This window comes from Planococcus citri, chromosome 2 (assembly GCF_950023065.1).
Source record: "Planococcus citri chromosome 2, ihPlaCitr1.1, whole genome shotgun sequence".
Taxonomy (NCBI): Eukaryota; Metazoa; Arthropoda; class Insecta; order Hemiptera; family Pseudococcidae; genus Planococcus; species Planococcus citri.
In genome coordinates, this window is record NC_088678.1 from 63,918,707 (window position 1) to 63,938,359 (window position 19,653).

Below are 19,653 nucleotides of genomic sequence, written 5' to 3' on the forward strand. Positions count from 1 at the left end.
AGAAACTTTGCCTCATCAGTCGTCAGCTTTATATTCTGCACAGATCGTTCGAATTTCATTCAAAATCTTTCGATCTTGCGGAAAATAAGCAACCGATTTCCAAAAAAATTTATGCGAGAAGTTGGGCTGAATAATTAGATTGTGATATGTATTTGAAGAGGAAAAAATTAAATCATGAGCGATCACTTATTTCGGAAATTTAGGATTTTACTCTATTTTCTTTAAAAGATTATGTTTCCGAAGTCAAATGTGCGGATACAGATGGAAATAGAAAGCTAAGTTGACAGAACTTAGCCGTAAAATTTTAACAGCTAAAAATGTTTTCGATTTTCAATCTTAACTTTTTCATAAGACCAGTGAACATGAAATTTAATACTTCGAAACGCGAACTTTCATTCTCTTTTTCCTGCAACTTCCCCAGCTTACGAGGAAAATTTTTTACATTTCTATGAAATTGGAATAAAATAGGGTTAAATAATGCCTGGGTTTTATATTTTCGATTGAATTGAATTTTGGAATTTTTGAAAATTTGCTTGAAGTATAAAAACTGAAGCTGTTTTTATGCAGTATCAGAATTTTTCAACAAGATTTTCATCTTTTTTTAAATTGAAATTTCAAAATGAAATTGAATCAAAATTGTAAACCCGATGTTATTTTACCCTATATTTTATTTCAATTGTGTTGCGACGTAAACATTTTTCTTTATAAGCTATCGAAGTTGTTGCAAAAAAGTATACTGAAATTTTGTGTTCTGAAGCATTAAATTTTATCCTTCGAGGGTGTTATAAAAAAAAACCTGAGAAAAACAATTGAAAATTTTTTAGTTGATGAACTTTTACAGCAAATTTTTATCAGCTTGGCTGTTTGTTCCCATCTGCATTTGTAAATTTGGCTTTTGAAATCAACCTAATCTTTTGAAGAAAATTGAGGAAAATCCTCAATTTCAAAATATGAGTAGCGTAATGACTTCAGCTTTTTTCCTTAAATATCACAATGTATAGGAACTTTTCTCTGCAGTTGTTGAAGGGTCGACTCAGCAAAATGTTCTCCAGTAAGTTATGTTCTTCTATCCAATATTGCAATATTGAATGTAGTGGTTTGAAGCTAGGAAATCTATTCCTAGTACTCAAACTTCACTCACTTATGAAGTCTTTTTCAAGACTAAATTTTGTACCGAATCTTCGCAAATCATCTTGCGATAATATTTGAAGTTTTGCTGTAGAAAGAAAAAACACAATATGTAGCCTCGTCTCTATCTATTGATTACTCGAAGTGTTTGATTGAAATTTTGGACTTATCAATTAGTAAAATAAAGGAGTACTTACGAAGGGAGTTACGTTTGATACTAACGACATTTTCGATTATTTTGAAATAAATATTCAATAAATTATAGCAAATTGCTTAAAGCAAACGTTTACCATGGAATTAGAAGTCAAATTGATGAAAAAGTTGAACACATTTATTGATAAAAATTTCTAATCAGTTTGTCTATTTTTCACAACTGGTTTTCATGGGGAGGTGCGCGTGATTCTGGCTTTTGATTGGTTGGGGTCATTTCGTCAAAATGATTTAAATTTAAAAAATTGAAATAATAAAAAAAATGCCAATTTTAATAAAAATATACAAACAACTTGAGAGTAAAAAGAATCGTAATTTAAAAAAAAATGAATTTTAATAAAATTTCATTCAAGAATGAAATGTGAACTTTTATTAAAACTTGTGAGTAAAAAAAAATAAAATGATAAACAAAATACACAATTTTCAATAAAAATGTAAAACTGTTTATTTAAAAAATTATTCAAAAAAAAATGTGTGATAATATTGACTTACAAATCAGCAATGTACAGCTCTATTAGTACCTATTGCACATATATTGTAATCATGCTTGACAGAACAATGATTATGTGTATAAAATCGAAGTGTTGAAGATTTCCACAATTGTCTGGGCCGTGGGCACATCTCTTTCATTATTTCATCAAAGGTCCGCTCATCCGCTGGTTTGCTCGTACTGAAATCTCCATCACTCGACCCCTTTCAGTAACTCCAAATCTGGTCAGCCGAGTTCCTTGTAGTATTCGACGCATCGATCCATAATTGGTCTAAATCCCGTTACTTGGGCCATATTTATGAAATGGAGGTAGTCTGCCTGATTTAAAATTCTGTGAAATTCTGCCATGTGTGGATTCTGGTTTGCTCGGATAAAGTATCTCCATCTCGGCTGTATCTCTCGAGGTACTTCAATGAGGAAGAAGTGGACTAGGTAAGTTCTCCCTTAGATGCCCTAGCATCCTTGGAGTGCCAGGTAGTCTTCTGAGCAAAGGATTATTATCAACGCGGTACTGGCGTAATCGCGGAAGTAAGATCATACTAGATACATATTACTAACGAGTAGGCGATATTGGCCAATTCTGGAATGTGAGAAAAAAATCAAACATTTTTCATTGCAGAATATTCAACCAGTAAAACACACAATATGAGAAATCACGCAGTATGTCGAAAAATGAACGCTGAACTATGAACGTTCGAAAAGAAAAATATTTAAAAGCAACATAACCAAAAACCCTCTTGCAATCAACAAATACGGATGGTTTCTTAAATATAATAAGATTTTGTTGTATTTACAGATTTCTTTTTTTAAGTATGCAATATTGCAATATGTTACTTTAGAGTTTTGTATATCTGAAAGGGTATGAAAAGGTTTCGTGAATTTGAGAGTTATTGCAAATGAATTTGAATCGGATTGCACCATGTTGCAGAATTTAAATGAGAGTTTCAAAATTTTTCTTCTCGATTTCAGACTACCTACAAAACGATTGAAAGATCCGTGATTGATTATTTTCAAAGTACATAAATTTTGGCGCCTTCAATTCCAAAGGTAGGCAAAATATGAAAATTACTTCTTTTTCGGGGCAGTCAAATTCTTCAAGTTAGATTGTATTCATTTTGCCTGGTCTCAATTCTCAAAATTGCAGGCGCTCGTATTTTTAAAAAATTTCAAAACTGGAGAATTTGGTGTTTTTTTTTTTAAGTTTTGAATTACAGAGAAGTCTTTTGTTCATGTTTTCCCTCATGTCTGGAATAAATAGTGCTATAGAATACCTACATTGAAAATTTCAATCAATTATAGCTCCTTCAATTTTGCAGATTGGCCAAAATTGTAAAAAACCAGTTTTATGCGAACAATCGTGTAGGTACTAGCCTATAACTCTACCCCTTCAGCTTTTTATGTTCGACAGTCCAACTCACACCTGTGCAATTTTGGCTGCTGTAAGTACTCAAGTACTTAATTGCCACTGGTTTTCTGGACACTGGATATAAACAATACGATTGTGATGAATTTTGGTTAAAGTATCAGGAAAAGCTTCTGTATTTTATTGGCATTTTTTAAACGAAAAATTACTGCAGCAAGTTGTCGGGAGGTCTAATTTTTTTCAGTCAAGTTGGGGGTAGGTATTTAAACTTTTTAAGGTTTCTCACAAGTCGAAGTCGTAAAGTTAGTTCAATAAATTTCCAAAAATCAGAATATTCGTTCGTTTTAAAACCCGTTGAAGGAAAAAATTACTTACTTTCATGAAGTACCTAAGGTACTGTTTTGGAATTTTGCTGCATCGATTATTATAGCTCCTTCGATTTTGCTGATTGGCCAAAATTGTAAATAACCAGTTTTATGCGAAGAATCGTGTATTATAGCACAGAACTTTACCCCTTCAGCTTTTTAGGATCGACAGTCCAACTCACACCTGTGCTATTTTGGGTGCTGTAAGGTACTAGAAGGCCAAATAATCAGCACAGGTTTTCTGAACACCCGATATAAACAATACGATTGTGATGAATATTGGTCAAAATATCAGGAAAAGCTTCTGTATTTTATTGGCATTTTTTAAACGAAAAATTACTAAAGCAGGTTGTCGAGATGTGTAATTTTTTTTCAACCAAGTTGGGGTAGGTATTTCAACTTTTCAAGGTTTCTCACAAGTCGTGAAGTTGGTTCAATAAATTTCAAAAAAAAATCAGAATACTGGTTCGTTTAAAAACCATCGAAGGAAAAAGTTACTTACTTTCATTAAATACTTAATGCCTACTTATCTGCGGTAGGATAAGCTTCTGCGTTTCTATCTTGTCACATTTTGTTTGTCTTTATTAATAGATATCACGATCGATGTTAAAATATATCCTTTTTTACAGTAATTCTAAACTTGCATTTTTATTCTTCGAGAATAACCTGTCTCGGTAATTATGTATTTACCTAAAAGATAATATAATAATTAAAATTCCAGCTCTCGAATTACTCGTATCGTATAAATCATTCGACGACGGTACCAGTTGAGCTGATTTTATTAGCATGAAATTAAAAACGTCTTCGCGTTGTATACTAATTGGATGAAATGTAGACGTATAACAACAAATTCCTTCATAAATCCGATTTGATCTCCAATTTAAAGTAGATACGTCGACGATGTGAGGGATAAATAAAGAACCCGTCAATTTATACATACATAATACACATACGAATAAATATCTCACTCACATCGAGAAGAAAAACACACAACCCGAGTACCTACTGAATTTTTTTTATCGCTTTAAGCGTTCTTGGATGCGTCGAATTTGGTTACTTTTCCCTTTCTGTTTCACTTCTCTCTTGCGAAATGAGGAAAAAAATACCTACGAATATTGTAAACATCAATTACCTTTTGTTCCCTTCTTAGAGTGAAAGTAGAATAGGCAAAGGTGTATGTAGTGTCTGTATACCTACCAAGGGGTTTGAAATTGAACGACGACGGTTCGTCTGTAAATGGTAATGGTTTTTGAAGAGACTGGGGGAGGGGGAATTGCCATAAGATAGGTATTTTCGTTTCCAGAAGCCAGATAAAAATACAATTGTATTTTTTCTCGTCCTCGTCGCGTTTTTAAAAAATATACAATTAAAATGGAAACTCGAAAGATACACGAAACGACATCGGTGTATATTTTATACCTTGTGTATACTTTCGTGTGTTTCAAATACGAGCTCCCATTGAAAAAAAGAAGAGAAAAATGCGGAGGAAAATTATGTAATCGATAAATTTTTTCAACGTAGACGACTCGAAACGACCGAAAAATAAGTTATCCGAACCTTGGAACATTATTTCACTTTATCTTGTAACTATGTTGCGAGACATAGTGTTGCCTAAGCAGAGGGAAAGAAAGAAATGTGGTGAAAATTTCGTCGAATTTGCTAAATAATGTAATCGTCGTACTCGAGAATGAAATTTATTTCGAGTTGTAAATTACCTATTTATGTACGAGGAATTTAGCTAGAATAAAAGCGAAATTTATACGTATAAAAATGTACCTATGCAAATTTTCCTTTCTCGTGTAGGTAGTTATTTTGTCTGTATGTGGAAAGAAAGCGATAGTTTTCGGGTATACTTTAATTACTAGGATGGTTGCGAACAAAGAATGGTTGGTACTTGAAGTGGTATATTTGTGTATTTATCTTCGAACACGAGTTTTGTTTATTAAAGCTCGGCGAATGGTTCGAGTATACTGGTATCTTGTGTGGAAAATCCGTAGTATAACCTTAGATGAGGTCGTTGTGTCGATAAAATATAATAGAAAAAAATTATCGTCACGTTGGGGATTTGTTTTGGGCTATTTTTCTTTATTTTTTTGCACTTTTAACGTCGACTAAAATAGCATTTATGACCTTTTGGAAATAATTTTTGTAAAACTCGTGTTGCGAATTTGTTTCGGCATTTTGTAGTACGAGTATTTAATAATCGCCTATTTTAACGCCAGCTTGAACGTTAAAGCGGCACCATCCGGCCACTGCCAAGTGCCAATACGATCGTTGAGTCAGATAACGAAATTGTATAGTGGAACGAAACGTCATTATAACGATACTTGGAAAATTGTTATTTTGTATTTTTCTATACCCGCGAGATACATTTCGTTGATATTTTTTTCCATCATGGCCCAACACGTTTATTTCATCGTGTAAACAAAACAGACTCTTGATGGGAATGGTTTTGGAAAATGATGGAAAACTATTCGAATGGTGTACACACGTGGCAGGTTTTTCAAACATAACAATGTTTTAAGAGGCCGTGCATGGATGTGTGTAAAAGAGATGATTACACGGGCTGGTAAATTGGCAATATGGTACTCGTGTCGGTCGTATTTGTATCGTAAACGATTCGAAGCTGTGGCTATACAGTTACGATTATCGTTAACTTAATTTTGGAAATGGGTATGGGCTCGAGTGGATTTTTCAAGTGGTTAGTTCGGTTCGGCTCGTGTTGTGTTGTTTTTGTAGATCGTGTAGGTGTGAATCGAGTGTGTATTTATAAGATGTGAGTTGGAATTGCGATTTTTTAAGTGGAGATGTGGGTTTGGGGTGATTTTGTCATGGGTGTTGGGCGAATGTGGACTGTAGAGTTGAAACTGAAATTTTGGATTAGGTGTGTGATGAAAATTGTGTGGTTGATTCGAATGAACTGGAAATTTTGTTTATTCGGAGAAGACATGAATTATGTGTGATGAATTGTCTGAAATGTGTTAACAATATGCACTTAAGGACATTTTCGCATAAGTGGAAATAATCAGTCACACAACTGTCCATCTAAAGATTACTGAAAACGGGCAGCAGAGACGAATATTGAATATTTTATACCTGTGTTTGTTTGAATTTTTCATTGCTCATGCCTCCGAATGTTTTATACTTACGGAATATTGTAAAATCACTGAACCGCTGGAACTAGTTCCCTCCGATTTGAATAAAACCAAGGTAGATCGAAAGAGAATATCCTGAAACCCTCGTAACCAAACTTTCAAGTCTTCCAAGTTGATTTTTAGATTTAGATTTTTGACGAATTTTTAAAAAACGTGAAAAATTCAAAAAGCAGTTTCAAGTGTGATTTTTCATTTTTTTTATTAAATGTAAATTTTTGAGCAAAATAGACCAATATGTGAGTAATTTTCTAAATTCAACTCCCTCATCTCAGCATCGACTGGATTTTTCAAATTTTTCCAGTTTGAAATCGTACTGAAAGGGATAAGTGCGCACCTAAAATGGTCAGCGAACCCATAAAATATTTGAAAATGAATGAAATACTGATTTTTCAAATTTTAAACATCCCAAATCCTCCCTCGTCCCTCCCTTCATACTAATCGTGCTGGGTCCCTACTATCTTTGGATTATTCTTTTCAGTTTTTCGAGCCAAAAGGAAGTCAAATCAGGTGAATTTTCGGTATGTTCGAAAATTGGAGGCCTATAAAATGCCGCTAAATAGGCTCAATCAATAAATTATTTAATTTATTGTTTCAGTACACATTATGGTGGTCCTTAGATGCAGGACAAAAAAAAATTCGCGTTATTTTTTCTGTTCCCAGCCCTCAAAGTGATGACCTCTGGTGTAAAAATAATTCCCTATTTTTTATTTTTTTCATTTTTGAAAAAAACTCGGGCTGCGGCAGGGTTCTCAATTTTCAAAAATTTGAAAAAATCAACTTCGAAGCAAAATTTTTAAAATTCAAAAATTTCAAGTTCTAGTACTTGAAAAATCTCTTTTAAATAATAAAATGAACTCTCATGAGGGTATTATCTCCATCCCTAGAAAACCAAGTCTGTCCCCTGGAATAGCTTAAATTCGTATTTTACATTAAATTTCAGCTACTCGTATTTTAGGGAGTCAGCTTGGTTTTCAATGAAGGGGGCTAAACTCGTCATGAGAGTTTATTTTACTCAAAAGAGACATTTTAGAGATAACAGAACTTGCAATTTCGAAATTTTAAAATTTTGCAGTGAATTTGTATTTAATAAAATTTTTGAAAATTGAGGGGCCCACCGCAGCTCGAGTTTTTCGAAAATGGAAAAAAATAGGGAATTATTTTCTTACCAAAGGTCACCAGTTTGGGAGTTGGAAGGGAGGAAAATCCCAACTTCGAAAATAAGGACCACCCTAGTACACGTACTTTTGCAAAAAGACATGTAAAAAAAGACGTTCGAATAAGAGCACCCTCTTTACCTTTGGGGCACTCCTTAATCACTTCCATACACTTTAAATTCTCAATGTAATCTCTAAGGTAATTAACTAGATTATCATTAACTTAAATATATGTAGTATTATCATTTTCAAAACCTGCAGCATCAATCCCCCCCTCTACGGGTGTAATAATCCTGTAAATTATAAACACCCAAAAAAAAAAAAAATACCCCTAGGTATTTCTTAAGTCATGGTACTGGATGGACTCCTGATATCATTTTTGAGGAAGATGATATCCCGCAACATTATCAGAAAAGAATTCACTTACCCTGTGGAATACCGGGTGTCCATAAGGGGTTTATCACATGGAAAATAAACAAACGTTATCAGTAAACCAGTACTGAATTCGTTCGTTTCTCGAGTTGCATTTTTACTCACAAAAATACACAAATTTCGTGATATAATTTCATTCAAAGGAGAAGAGTAGTTGTTAATTTAATGATGAATGAATATGATGATTTTGTGCTTGCAAAGCACTAATTGAACTTGAAAAATAAACCGCGTGTTTTGTTTATTGTTTAAACAATGTTGCATGTTATTTATTATTCGGTATCAGTGGAAATCATCGCATCACTTCTTCCGTTTTGAAATTGAACCTCAAAATACCGAAGTGAAAGTTTTATGAACCCTTCAGTTTTCGAAATAGTTGTTTGTAATTTGTATTTATGGCAGGCTTACTCTGGGATCATCGTATCTTATACCTAATTGAAGTTAAATTACCCAAGGTCAATAAATTCATCACATCTTCATAACTTTTAAAATGCTGCATTTGATTTTATTTGGTTTTAAAATGTGGTGTGTTCTAATTTAATTTGGGGGAGTTTTTAGGAACGAGGCTGATAGTTTTATTTAGGATTTGACATCTGGAGAGGTAGGTAAGGAAATAGGTATTTGAGAATGAGATAGGTAAGTAGGAATAATAAATAAGAATGAAATTAAACCTTCACACAACAACATAACTATTTTAATTTTCACTTTACATCTTCGAAAACAAAAGAAATGAAAACACTTCTCCTTCACCTATTTTTGAGTAAAGCCAAAGGAGATGAAATTTAGATATCATCTGAAATAATAATTTAGGTTCAAAAAGATCAAAAATTACTTACTCAAATATAAAGTAGAAATTATAAAAATATCGGTTCATTTTATTTTATTTTTCTCACCCAAAGCCATAAGTATTTGATTATTTCTAAAAAATATACATAAAAATCTAACAGGATAATCCTGGTATTTCGGAATGGAGAGAGAAATACAATTGCCATGTAATAGGTAGGATACGAAATCTTACCTGTTACACCACCAAACAGAAATTGCAGAAATATAATATCACACAAAATAAATCAGAAACCTTGTAGCATTAAAATTAAATTGAATTAATTTAGTCAATATTTTTGTATCAAACTCTTTTTACAAAATGCTACACAGCCTTTTGCAGCATTTCGCTTCTATGTAGTTATGATCCTTGTAGGCTGCAACTTCCCATGATACAGAAATGGATGATAACACTGTGCTGGATATGACATATTATGTACATATATGTAAAAGATAAAATTGTCATTATCCATAATACCATGTTCCACTATTGTGCATAATATCTGGAATCATGATTTTTCAATTCCTTTAGTGGATGTCCACTGTCCATTTTATATTACTAAGACATGCAAGATGCTGATTGATAGGTTCAGGTGAAGGTAATTGACCTTATGGTTGTAACTTTCCCGATAATCCGGCTGATAATCATGCTCTCCTTGCGATCCGCGATTTGATTCGTGTCCTGTGTTTCTGAAATTCCATCGTCTTCGATTCGACATTTTATTAAACACAAATTTGTCCCAAAATCCTAAGAAATTGGATCAAAATTACTGAAATGGTAATTTTCAAAACTTTTGGGCTTTTAACCCCCTCTTCTTCCTCCGTCTCTTCAGTTGGTCTCTTGATCATAATATGTAACCTACTTTAACATATGATTGAAGAGCTTTGTTCAATTTTTTAATGAAATGAAACGAATTGGTCATTAGGGAAGATGAAATTTGAACTTTCAAAATAAGAGTTATACCAACATCCCTTCCCCCTTCACCGTATTTGAACTTCTAGCTCACATGCTCCATATAGTTTCAAAGTGAAAATCTTCTCTTTCAGGGAAATATTCAGTTAGAATTTAAGAAACCGCTCGTTTTTTTGTGTATAAATGCTAAATGCATGAACTTACTCCATTAGCGTGAGCCGTGCACTGTGCAGTGTGTTGGAATTTGAAGCTTATAGGGTCAAGAAAAATTGAAAATCAACTAATAAGCAATGAGCAAAAACTCTCTAGCAATTAGCAAATAGCCAAGCTGATGGTTTATATCATAAATCTTCTCTCTAAATTTGAAACAGTGAAATTTCACTGCTTAGCAGTCACGACATTTAGAAAATCTACTGAATTGGTCAGTCAAAATGATTTTTTACAATTAAGTAGATTTTTGTGAAATTTGACTGTTTAAAATTTAGAGAGTTCGTCTTATGGTTCTGGTTTTGTTTGCAAATCTGTCGCTTTCAAATTGAAAAGTTTCGTTTCACAAATTTTCTATTTTTGTTGTGGATGGCGAAAAAAGAGGTCTAATACTCGTATTTCAACATTGCTGAAAACAGGCAGCACTGCCAGCAGAATAGGAATTTTGAACATTTTATACCTGTGTTTATTTGAATCTTTCATTCCTCAGGCCTCCAAATATTGTATACCTACCCATATATCGAATTGTAAATTATGATTGAACAGAACCAAGCTAGATCGAAAGAGCATTTATCCTGAAACCCTCGTAACCAAACTTTCAAGTCTTCCGAATTAATTTTTAGATTTTTGACGAATTTTTAAAAATTTGAAAAATTTTAAACGCTGTTTCAAGACTGATTTTTCAATTTTTTTTAGGAAATGTAAATTTTTGAGCAAAGTAGATCAATGTGAGTAATTTTTTCAATTCAGCTCCCTCATATCAACATAGACTGGATTTTTCAAATTTGTCCAGAAATTTAAAATCGTTCTGAAAGGGATAAGTAGCCTACCTAGAATGATCAGCGAGTCAACGAAATATTTGAAAATGAATGAAGTACACAAATTTCAAACATCTTGAATCCTGCCTCCATTCATACTCATCGTGCTAGGTCCCTACTATCTTTGAAATTATTCTTTTCAATTTTCCAAGCAAAAAAAAAGTCAAATCAGGTGAATTTTTGATATGTTTAAAAATTTGGGACCCTCAAAATTCCGCCACATTGGCTCGGTGAAGTCAAAATAATTACTGAAATAGTAATTTTCAAAACTTTTGAGCTTGTAACCCCCTCTTCTTCCCTCCTCGTCTGCTCAGTTGGTCTCTTGATACTGAATCCTGATACTACGACTATGATTGAAGAATTTAGTTCAATTTTTCAATGAAAATGAAATGAAACAAATTAGTCATTGGGGAAGATGAAATTTGAACTTTCAAAATAAGAGTTATACCAACATCCCCTCCCTTCACCGTATTTTTGGTTCATAAACGTGTAGTAAAAGTTTTGTATGTACCTGAACTTTTTCAGTTAGAATTTAAGAAACCGTTCGTTTTTTTTGTGTATAAATGCTAAATGCATGAACTTACTCCATTAGCGTGCGCCTTGCACTGTGCAGTGTGTTGGAATTTGAAGGTTAGGGCCAAGAAAAATTGAAAAGCAACTAATAAGCAATGAGCAAAAATTCTCTAGCGATCTGCAAATAGTCAAGCTAATGGTTTATACGTGGATATACTACTCGTATATACTCGCTGTTTCTCGAATGGAAAAGTTTTCTTTCACAAATTTTCTATTCTTGTTGTGGTGGATGGCGAAAAAAAAGGTCGAATATTTCAACAAAATTCGGTGGAAAGTTTGGTTTTGAGCTGAAAATCACTCAGAATAAGTTTTAGCTCTGGAGGTGTCCCGGAGAGGAGATATGGGTGTTCAAAGAAGCGGCATTTGTGGAAAAATCGTGGTTTTCGTTCTGGCTTCTACTAGACAACCTGTTTTGAGATTTGAAGTTCTGCTTCAACGCAGGCCATTCCTATAAAATTTCAAGACCATTAATTTTGAACGGTTGAAAATCTACAAATTCCTGATTTTAGGGTAAATTAATTTGTGATTTGATAATATTTTTTCCTCATAATCAATTCGCATTCATTAGGTGATTTTGTAAAACAGCGGTGCCAATTCTTTACTCCATATAATTATGTACTTAGGTACTAGTTTCAAAATGAAAATTTCTTCTTTCAGGGAAATATTCAATTGGAATTTGAGAAACCGTTTGTTTTTTCGTATATCAATGCTAAATGCATGGATTTACTAGATTAGCATGCGGCGTGCCGCGTGTTGGATTTTTTAGCTTAGGATCAAGAAAAATTGAAAAGCTACTAATTTATTTGAAAGCATAATTAGGTTCTGGTTTTGCTTTCAAATCTGTCGCTTTCAAATTGAAAAGTTCTGTTTCTTAAATTTTCTATTTTTGTTATGGTGGATGGCAAAAGTTTTGTATGTACTAGTATGTTTGAACTTCGAGCTCCCATGCTCATGCTTCATGTACATAGTTTCGAAGTGAATAAAATTAACCAAGGTCAACAATCAAAATGCAACGTTATATTTTATTTGGTTTTAAAAATAATAAAAACATGTCTCTTGGAAGAAAATAAAAATAAAACATTAAAAATTAAATTATGGTAGGTATAGTAAAGGGACATCATTATGAATTTATTAACAGGAAAAATTCACAAATATGTTGAAATAAATTACAATTAACATCACTAAGGAACATGAGAAACTAGAATTAATCACAAGAAGAAAAAGACTCTTGAAATTCTGAAATAAGTAAAATTAACATGAACACCCTGGTTCAAAAATTAAAATACCCAAATCACACAAAATAAAACAGAAACCTTCTATGTAGCATTAAAATTAAATTAAATATAAAATCACTTACTTGTAATATTTTTCAAAAACATTACCATTCTCGTTAGATTCTCCGTTAATTTCAAACTCTTTTTACAAAATGCTGTGTAGCCTTTTGCAGCATTTCGCTTCTGGTTATGATCTTCATAGGCTGTAACTTGCCGTGATACATAGACATAGCAGCAATAATTGGTCTCAAACTCCGATCAAAATTACTGAAATAGTAATTTTCAAAACTTTTGGGCTATTAACCCCCTCTTCCTCCACCGTCTCCTTAATTCGTTGCTTGATCCTGATACTGCATTGCATACAACTATGATTGGAGACCTTTGTTCAATTTTTCAATGAAAAAGTTCATGTTTATGAAATAAAACTAATGGAATTAGTCATTAAGGATGATGAAATTTGAACTTTCAAAATAAGAGCTACGCCAACATCCCTTCTCCCCTCGCCAGATCAAGCAATCATAATCAATGAGCAAAATCTCTCTAGCAATCACCAAACAGCCAAGATATAATGGTTTATGCTTCCAGTCGGTTTCTAATGTTCGTGGTTTGTTTGCAAATCTGTCGCTTTCAAATTGAAAAGTTTTGTTTCGCAAATTTTCTTCATATTTTTGTTGTGGTGAATGGCGAAAAAAAAGTTCTAATATTTCAACCAAAATTCTGTGGAAACTTTCGTTTTGAGGTGAAAGTCACTCAGTATTAATTTTAGCTCCGGAGTTGTCCCGTTGTCCCGGAGAGGAGATAGGATGTTCACTGTTCAAATAGGCGACTATTTTTATGGGAAAATCGTGTTTTTTTCGTTCTGGCTTCTAGTCAACCTGTTTTGAGATTTGAGGTTCTGCTTCAACGTATCAACGCAGGTCATTGCTATAAAATTCCAAGAACATTAATTTTGAACCGTTGAAAATTTACAAATTCCTGATTTTAGGGTAAATTAATTTGTGATTTGATAATATTTTTTTCTCATAATCAATTCGCATTCATTAGGTGATTTTGTAAAACAACGGTGCCAATTTTTTAGTCATCATAGCCAATTTTAAAAACCCGAAAAAATGGTATATTTTTCTGGATTTTTTAAAATTGACAGTATGTAATGATCAAAAAATTAGCCTAGCCGTATCCTAAAATATTTCTTCAGTTTTACAAAAAATTTCTTTCGATGTTTTGATATAATGAAAGCGAAATATTTGAGACGAAAATATTTTTAATGGAGGAATTTGTCCAAGAATAACACTAGTGTGTTGGAATTTGAAGCTTAGGATCAAGATAAATTGAAAAGTAACTAAGTACTTAATTAGCAATGAACAAAAACTCTCTAGCAATCAGCAAATAACCAAGCTAATGGTTTATTACATTATTCGAACATTTCTCTATTCTTTTGTGAATCTGTCGCTTTCGTATTGAAATAATTTTTTTTCAAAAATTTTCTATTTTTGTTGTGGTGGATGGGGAAAAAAAAGTAAAATATTTCAACCAAATTTTGTGGAAACCGTTTCTAGCCAACCTGTTTGAGATTTGAGCTTCTGCTTCAACCCAGGCCATTGCTATTAGATTCCAAGACCATTAATTTTAGGATTCTACAAATAAGTGATTTTAGGGTAAAAAATTTGGTGTTTTAAAAATATTTTCTTTTATTCAATTCGAATTCATTAGGTCGTTTTGTAAAAAACAGTTTTGCCAATTTTCAAAAAACTCGAAAAAATTGGTCATTTTTTTGAATTTTTTGAAATTGACAATAATGATGAGAAAATTTACGCAGCCGTATCCCAAAATAGTTCTTTAGTTTTAGAAATTATATCTTTCGATGTTTTGGCTTAATGGAAGCGAAATATTTAAGACGAAGATTTGTTTAATAGAGAAATTTACCCAAGAATAAGCGATTTGCAGATTTTAAATCACTCGTCTGTAGAAATTAGTAGAATCTTGAAACTGGTCTTGAATTTTGATAGCAATGGTCTAGATCAAGGTGGAATCTAAAATACTACGTATCTCCTAGAATTGAGTCATTTTCCCCAAAATGCAGGTTGTGTAGGGGCTGCGGCGAAAAAAACATTTTTTCAAAAATATCGCCTCTATAAGGATTATATGTCTCCCCTCCAAGAGCACTTTCGAGGCTAGAAATTTTTTTGAGTGACTCAACTCGAAATGGAGGTCTTCACTGAATTTGAACAAAATCCTTCGACATTTTTTATTTTACAACCCACCCGATGAAATCTTTGTGGCTTTATTAATGTTGGTCTGTTTCAGCGAAATACCGGGTGTTCCGCAACTGGTATTGAATAATTCACGCGTTGATACAGTAGGTAACCTAAAGCTTACCATACTTGGGTACCTACTGTTGTAAATTAGTTCAGTGACTCGTGACTATGCATAATATAGTCCGGAATTAATAGGGTGAAGTGGTTAAGTTTTTTTTTTTTTTTTTTTTTTTTGAAGGTGCGAGAAGAATGAGAAACCCTGTTGCAATCTGTTTCTAAACAAAAGATCCACGAACAATATTTGGAAGATGCCAGTTAGATTCAATTGAAAATGTAACTTCAAAATTAAAAGAGCTGTGAAAATTAAAACTTTCAAAGAATTCCAGCGTTCTTCACTTTTAAACGTTGGTAAAACAGTAAGGTAACACAGGAGGAGGGAAGTTTGCGAAAAACTACGCAATGATTTTGACCCAAATTCATTGGAGATTTTGATTTTTACTTGAAAATCACCCAGATAAAATGTTAGCCCCGGAAATGTTCTCGAAGAGGAGATGTAGATCTAGATACGTATTAAAAACGATGGAATTTTCGAAAAAATTCGTGGTTTTTCGCTTATCTTTTTTCTTATAGAATATTGAGCGTTGATAATTGTTATGGCAAAACGTTGACAAATATAATTTCGAAATTGGGGAAATATTTTGGAATCCAGTGATGCCAATTTTTTTTGGCATTATTGCCAATTTTGAAATCTCGAAAGCATTTTATCAGGTTTTAGTATCTATTTTTCTCAATTTTTCGAAATTGGCAACAGTGACCAAAAAATCAGCACCTCTATGTTTCAAAATATTCTCCCAATTTCAGAAATGATGTCTGTCGATGTCAATGACCTAGGTCGATGCAAATTCCCAAATATCATTTTTTGGAACTCTGTCATTTTTCCTGAAACAGGTTAAATGAGGGCTGAAGCAAGCCTTCGTTTGAAGACTAATATCTTCCCTGCAGAGGTAAAGTCTTTTCTGAGTGACTTTCAAATAAAAATGAAGGCGCCACCAAATTTGGTCAAAATCCTTCTTCATTGTGTTTTCGCGATCCATCCTAATGAACATTTTCTTTCTTTCTTTCTTTTTGTTGAGCATTCAAAGGTCTCTTACGTAATTTCAAAATTGAATTTTCTAAAACTGTTTGAAAACCCTCATCAATCATCTCTCTCAGTGTTGTTAAATAACTCCGGGGATTAATCCCCAAATTAAGGGATTTTTAAAGATTTTGAAAAGTGGTTGAGATTTTTCAGGGATTTTGTAATTTTCTTGGATTTTTCTTCATTTTTAGGGATAAAATTGAAATTTTTACATCTTTTTCGCTAAGAACACGAAAATTTGAAAAAATTATCTTAAAATTGATAGTTTATCGAATTCAACACTTATTTTATGGTTGCGCATTACTGTCCCTTTAACTTGAAGTCGAGATTTTTTATTCAAAAGTGGGTAGAGCCTTACTCACTTTTACCGATAAAAGCATGGAATAAAACCGTAAAAAATTACATTTTACAATTTTTCATTTCAATTTAATTGATTTTTAGCGATTTGGCAGAAATTTGGATTTTTTCCAACATTTTTAATTGATGGAGAGAAATTTTTGATAAGAACTCACAGATTTTGTAAATCTAATGAAACTGAACGTGAACAGGCCGGAGGAAGGGAAACAACACCGTACTAGACTGATGAAAATTGAAAAAAAAAAAAGAAGAAAAAGTGACAATGTACATAGCTAGATGAATAAAATAAAAAATAAAAAAAATTTATAATATCGAATTTCTTGTGCATTAATATAATTTTAAAATAAATTAAAAAGCTTGAAAAAACAATTTTTTATGCACCAAACCATTTATTATAGAACTCAAACAAGTGAAAAAAAATCCTAGGATTTTTTTCTTGGGATGTGTTTTTGATCAGAATTGACGAAAATGAGAGATTTCTGAAAATTAAAGTTAACAACACTGATCTCTCTGAATTTCTGTAAATTTTGTTAATTTGAATTTGTATTTAAAAATATCTTCAAACAGCGGTTTCCCATCTGCACTCAGTTAAGGGTTCTACGCGCTGTCTCCAGCTGTTTCGAACCGATTGATTTGAAACTTGGTGTTAGGGTCAAGATACTTGAAGGTAATAACCCTGAATTTTTTCAGATTTTTTCAACTTTCACAACAACCCTAAACTCCACTTTGAAAACTTTTAATCTATGTAGAGAGGTGTTCAAAATTTGAAAAAAAACAGAAAAATTATTTTGATTTTTAGGGTATTTTCTGCTTCTGGTAATTTTTTCAGAATTTTTCGATTGGTGTTTCGCTGCTTCATTGAGGCCATAAAACCATTTGGAAACGCGATTTTTCTTACCTAAAGTGGGTAATTTTGGTCGAAACTTTTTTTCCTCGTAGTATATGTATCATCAACTACACCTTCAACCTGAATTTGATCCAAATTCGTCAATTTTTTATGTATGTAAGCATGTAATTATGTATTTTACAATTTCTAATGTCAACTCAAACCACATGATAATTTTTGTCCGATTTGACGTGGAATTGCCCAATTAGAAAAAAATAAAAAATTTCGTACTTCAAAAGGAGAAAAATGAGTGAATACTTACTTACTTATTAGGTACTTACTTTTTTCCATTAACGATTGTGGCGGTTTCAACATCGTCACTGAGTGCAAATTTGCCAATTGGTAATATCATAAACACATTTTCGTTTAAATGCCAGTAAAATTGTCGTCGTTGTCTTCGTCGTGCAGTACATTTTTATGCGTTGTTTTTTTTTTTTTTTTTTAATACAGCAGGAAAACGTCGTTTTGTCTGTAAATGTTTTAATCATTGGAATTTTTTTCCGACATTTCGTAAAACGAGGAGAGATAAATTATTTTTAACGATTTCCTCGTCTTCAAAACGAATACCCAAGCTACCCGTAGAATTATAGTGTAGTAGACTCGTAGTAGAATGTCTCGAACGACGACGAAATGTCAAGTAGACTCTCGAGAATTTCAGGTGCCAATGGAGGGTTGAATTTTTCATCGAATGTAATCAACGTTGATTTTTGAATTCCTTTGGTTTTTTTTTTTTTTTAATAATTTGAATGAGAAATTATCGTCTCTACAGCAATAATACGGGGTACCAATGGCACCGACACAGCCTTATAATCGTTCACTCGAAACACACGTACGTATATTTGGCGATATTTGACAATCGAATAATTACGATTAGATCGGTATCAGTAATCGATATTCTGTTTTAATTAAGAATAACGAGCGTATTTTTTTATGCTAATTGATACACATGCGACATATAAGCTCTCAGAGAAACCAGTTACCCGCTTTCTTGTGGCTGGGCCCCTGCATTGGGGTGAGGGGTAGGATGTAGAAATAGCTTTGGCAGATTTTTTATTTCGCTTAACGAGCCGCACGAGGAGATGGTGACGACGAATCAACGATCTATGTATCTTTTTGGTGGAAAAAATTTCGCGTACGAGTTGTTTTTAACGAGATCCTCCCTCTTCAGTTCCCAGTCTGTGTTTTTCCTCTTTGTCGTGTATGTGTACTGTGTATCTGTATAGGTTAATTAAGGTTGACTTTTCGACCACGCGGAGAGTGCGAAGAGAAGGCTGAAACGATTGTTAATATACGTGACGAAATGTGTACTATATTTCGGAGTTTGTTTTGTTTTCGTTTCGATGTAATTATTGTGACACTCGTTGTCGCTGATCTGTGAAAGAAAGAGGAAAAAAAGAACGCCTATTTTTCGATGTGTGCGGAAAAATCGCGGAAAAATTACCGTCTCTGTTGTGATTTGATATTTTTCAAGTACACGCGAGTACATTGTATTGTGTTTATGTAGCTCGTATTATGAGTACATTTGTGCAAGTGAGGCGATGATTATAGTAAACGTACGTTTTGTATTCGCGTATATTATTGCGCCGGCAACGTAGCCTTGAATGTGACCAGTAATTGAGGTGTTTTTTCGGTGTATTGACGCGTGTGTTTGGTTTTTTTCTCTCTTTTTTTCTTTTTGCATTATGTGAGAAGTAACGTAAATATATGTACTAAATTGAAGGGGGTACGTGCAATTTGCCGTATTACTGTATTATTTTTTGCGCGGGTGAACGATGTGTTGTTGTGGTGCGGTTTTTCTACGTGGAAAATTTAAATCAAGGAAGAGATCATATCGTAATGGAATGTAGGCTCGGGCTCGAGGCTCTACGAACTGAAAGGCGTTTGTGAGAATTTCCTTGTCATTTTATTGTCGTGAAAAAAGATGAATAATGTGACACGGTGACATTGCTCAAGACTCGACGAAATTTTCCTAACGAATGAATGGCGTAAGTACCTATTTTCTCGTGCGATGATTTCATTTCCCTTTTATTCTCGTGTCTTTTTTTTTTTTTTGGTGTGTGGATTCATCAGATATGAGTTCTTCGCTTGTGCGGTAGAGGCGATAGGGTTTTTGTTT

The 19,653-nt window shown here is 33.0% G+C and overlaps 1 protein-coding gene across 6 annotated transcripts in view; it reads left to right on the forward strand.

The window, feature by feature from the left end:
- Window positions 1–19,653, forward strand: part of LOC135837009 (insulin receptor-like) — a 438,237-nt gene that overhangs the window by 308,653 nt on the left and 109,931 nt on the right. The window contains exon 1 of one of the 6 annotated variants that reach the window (XM_065352126.1): window positions 19,217–19,522. The exons of the other annotated variants lie outside the window; for them this stretch is intronic. The gene's annotated coding sequence lies outside the window, so the exon portion shown is untranslated. Of the gene's footprint in view, window positions 1–19,216; window positions 19,523–19,653 lie in introns of those variants that run through there. 6 annotated transcript variants of the gene reach the window in all.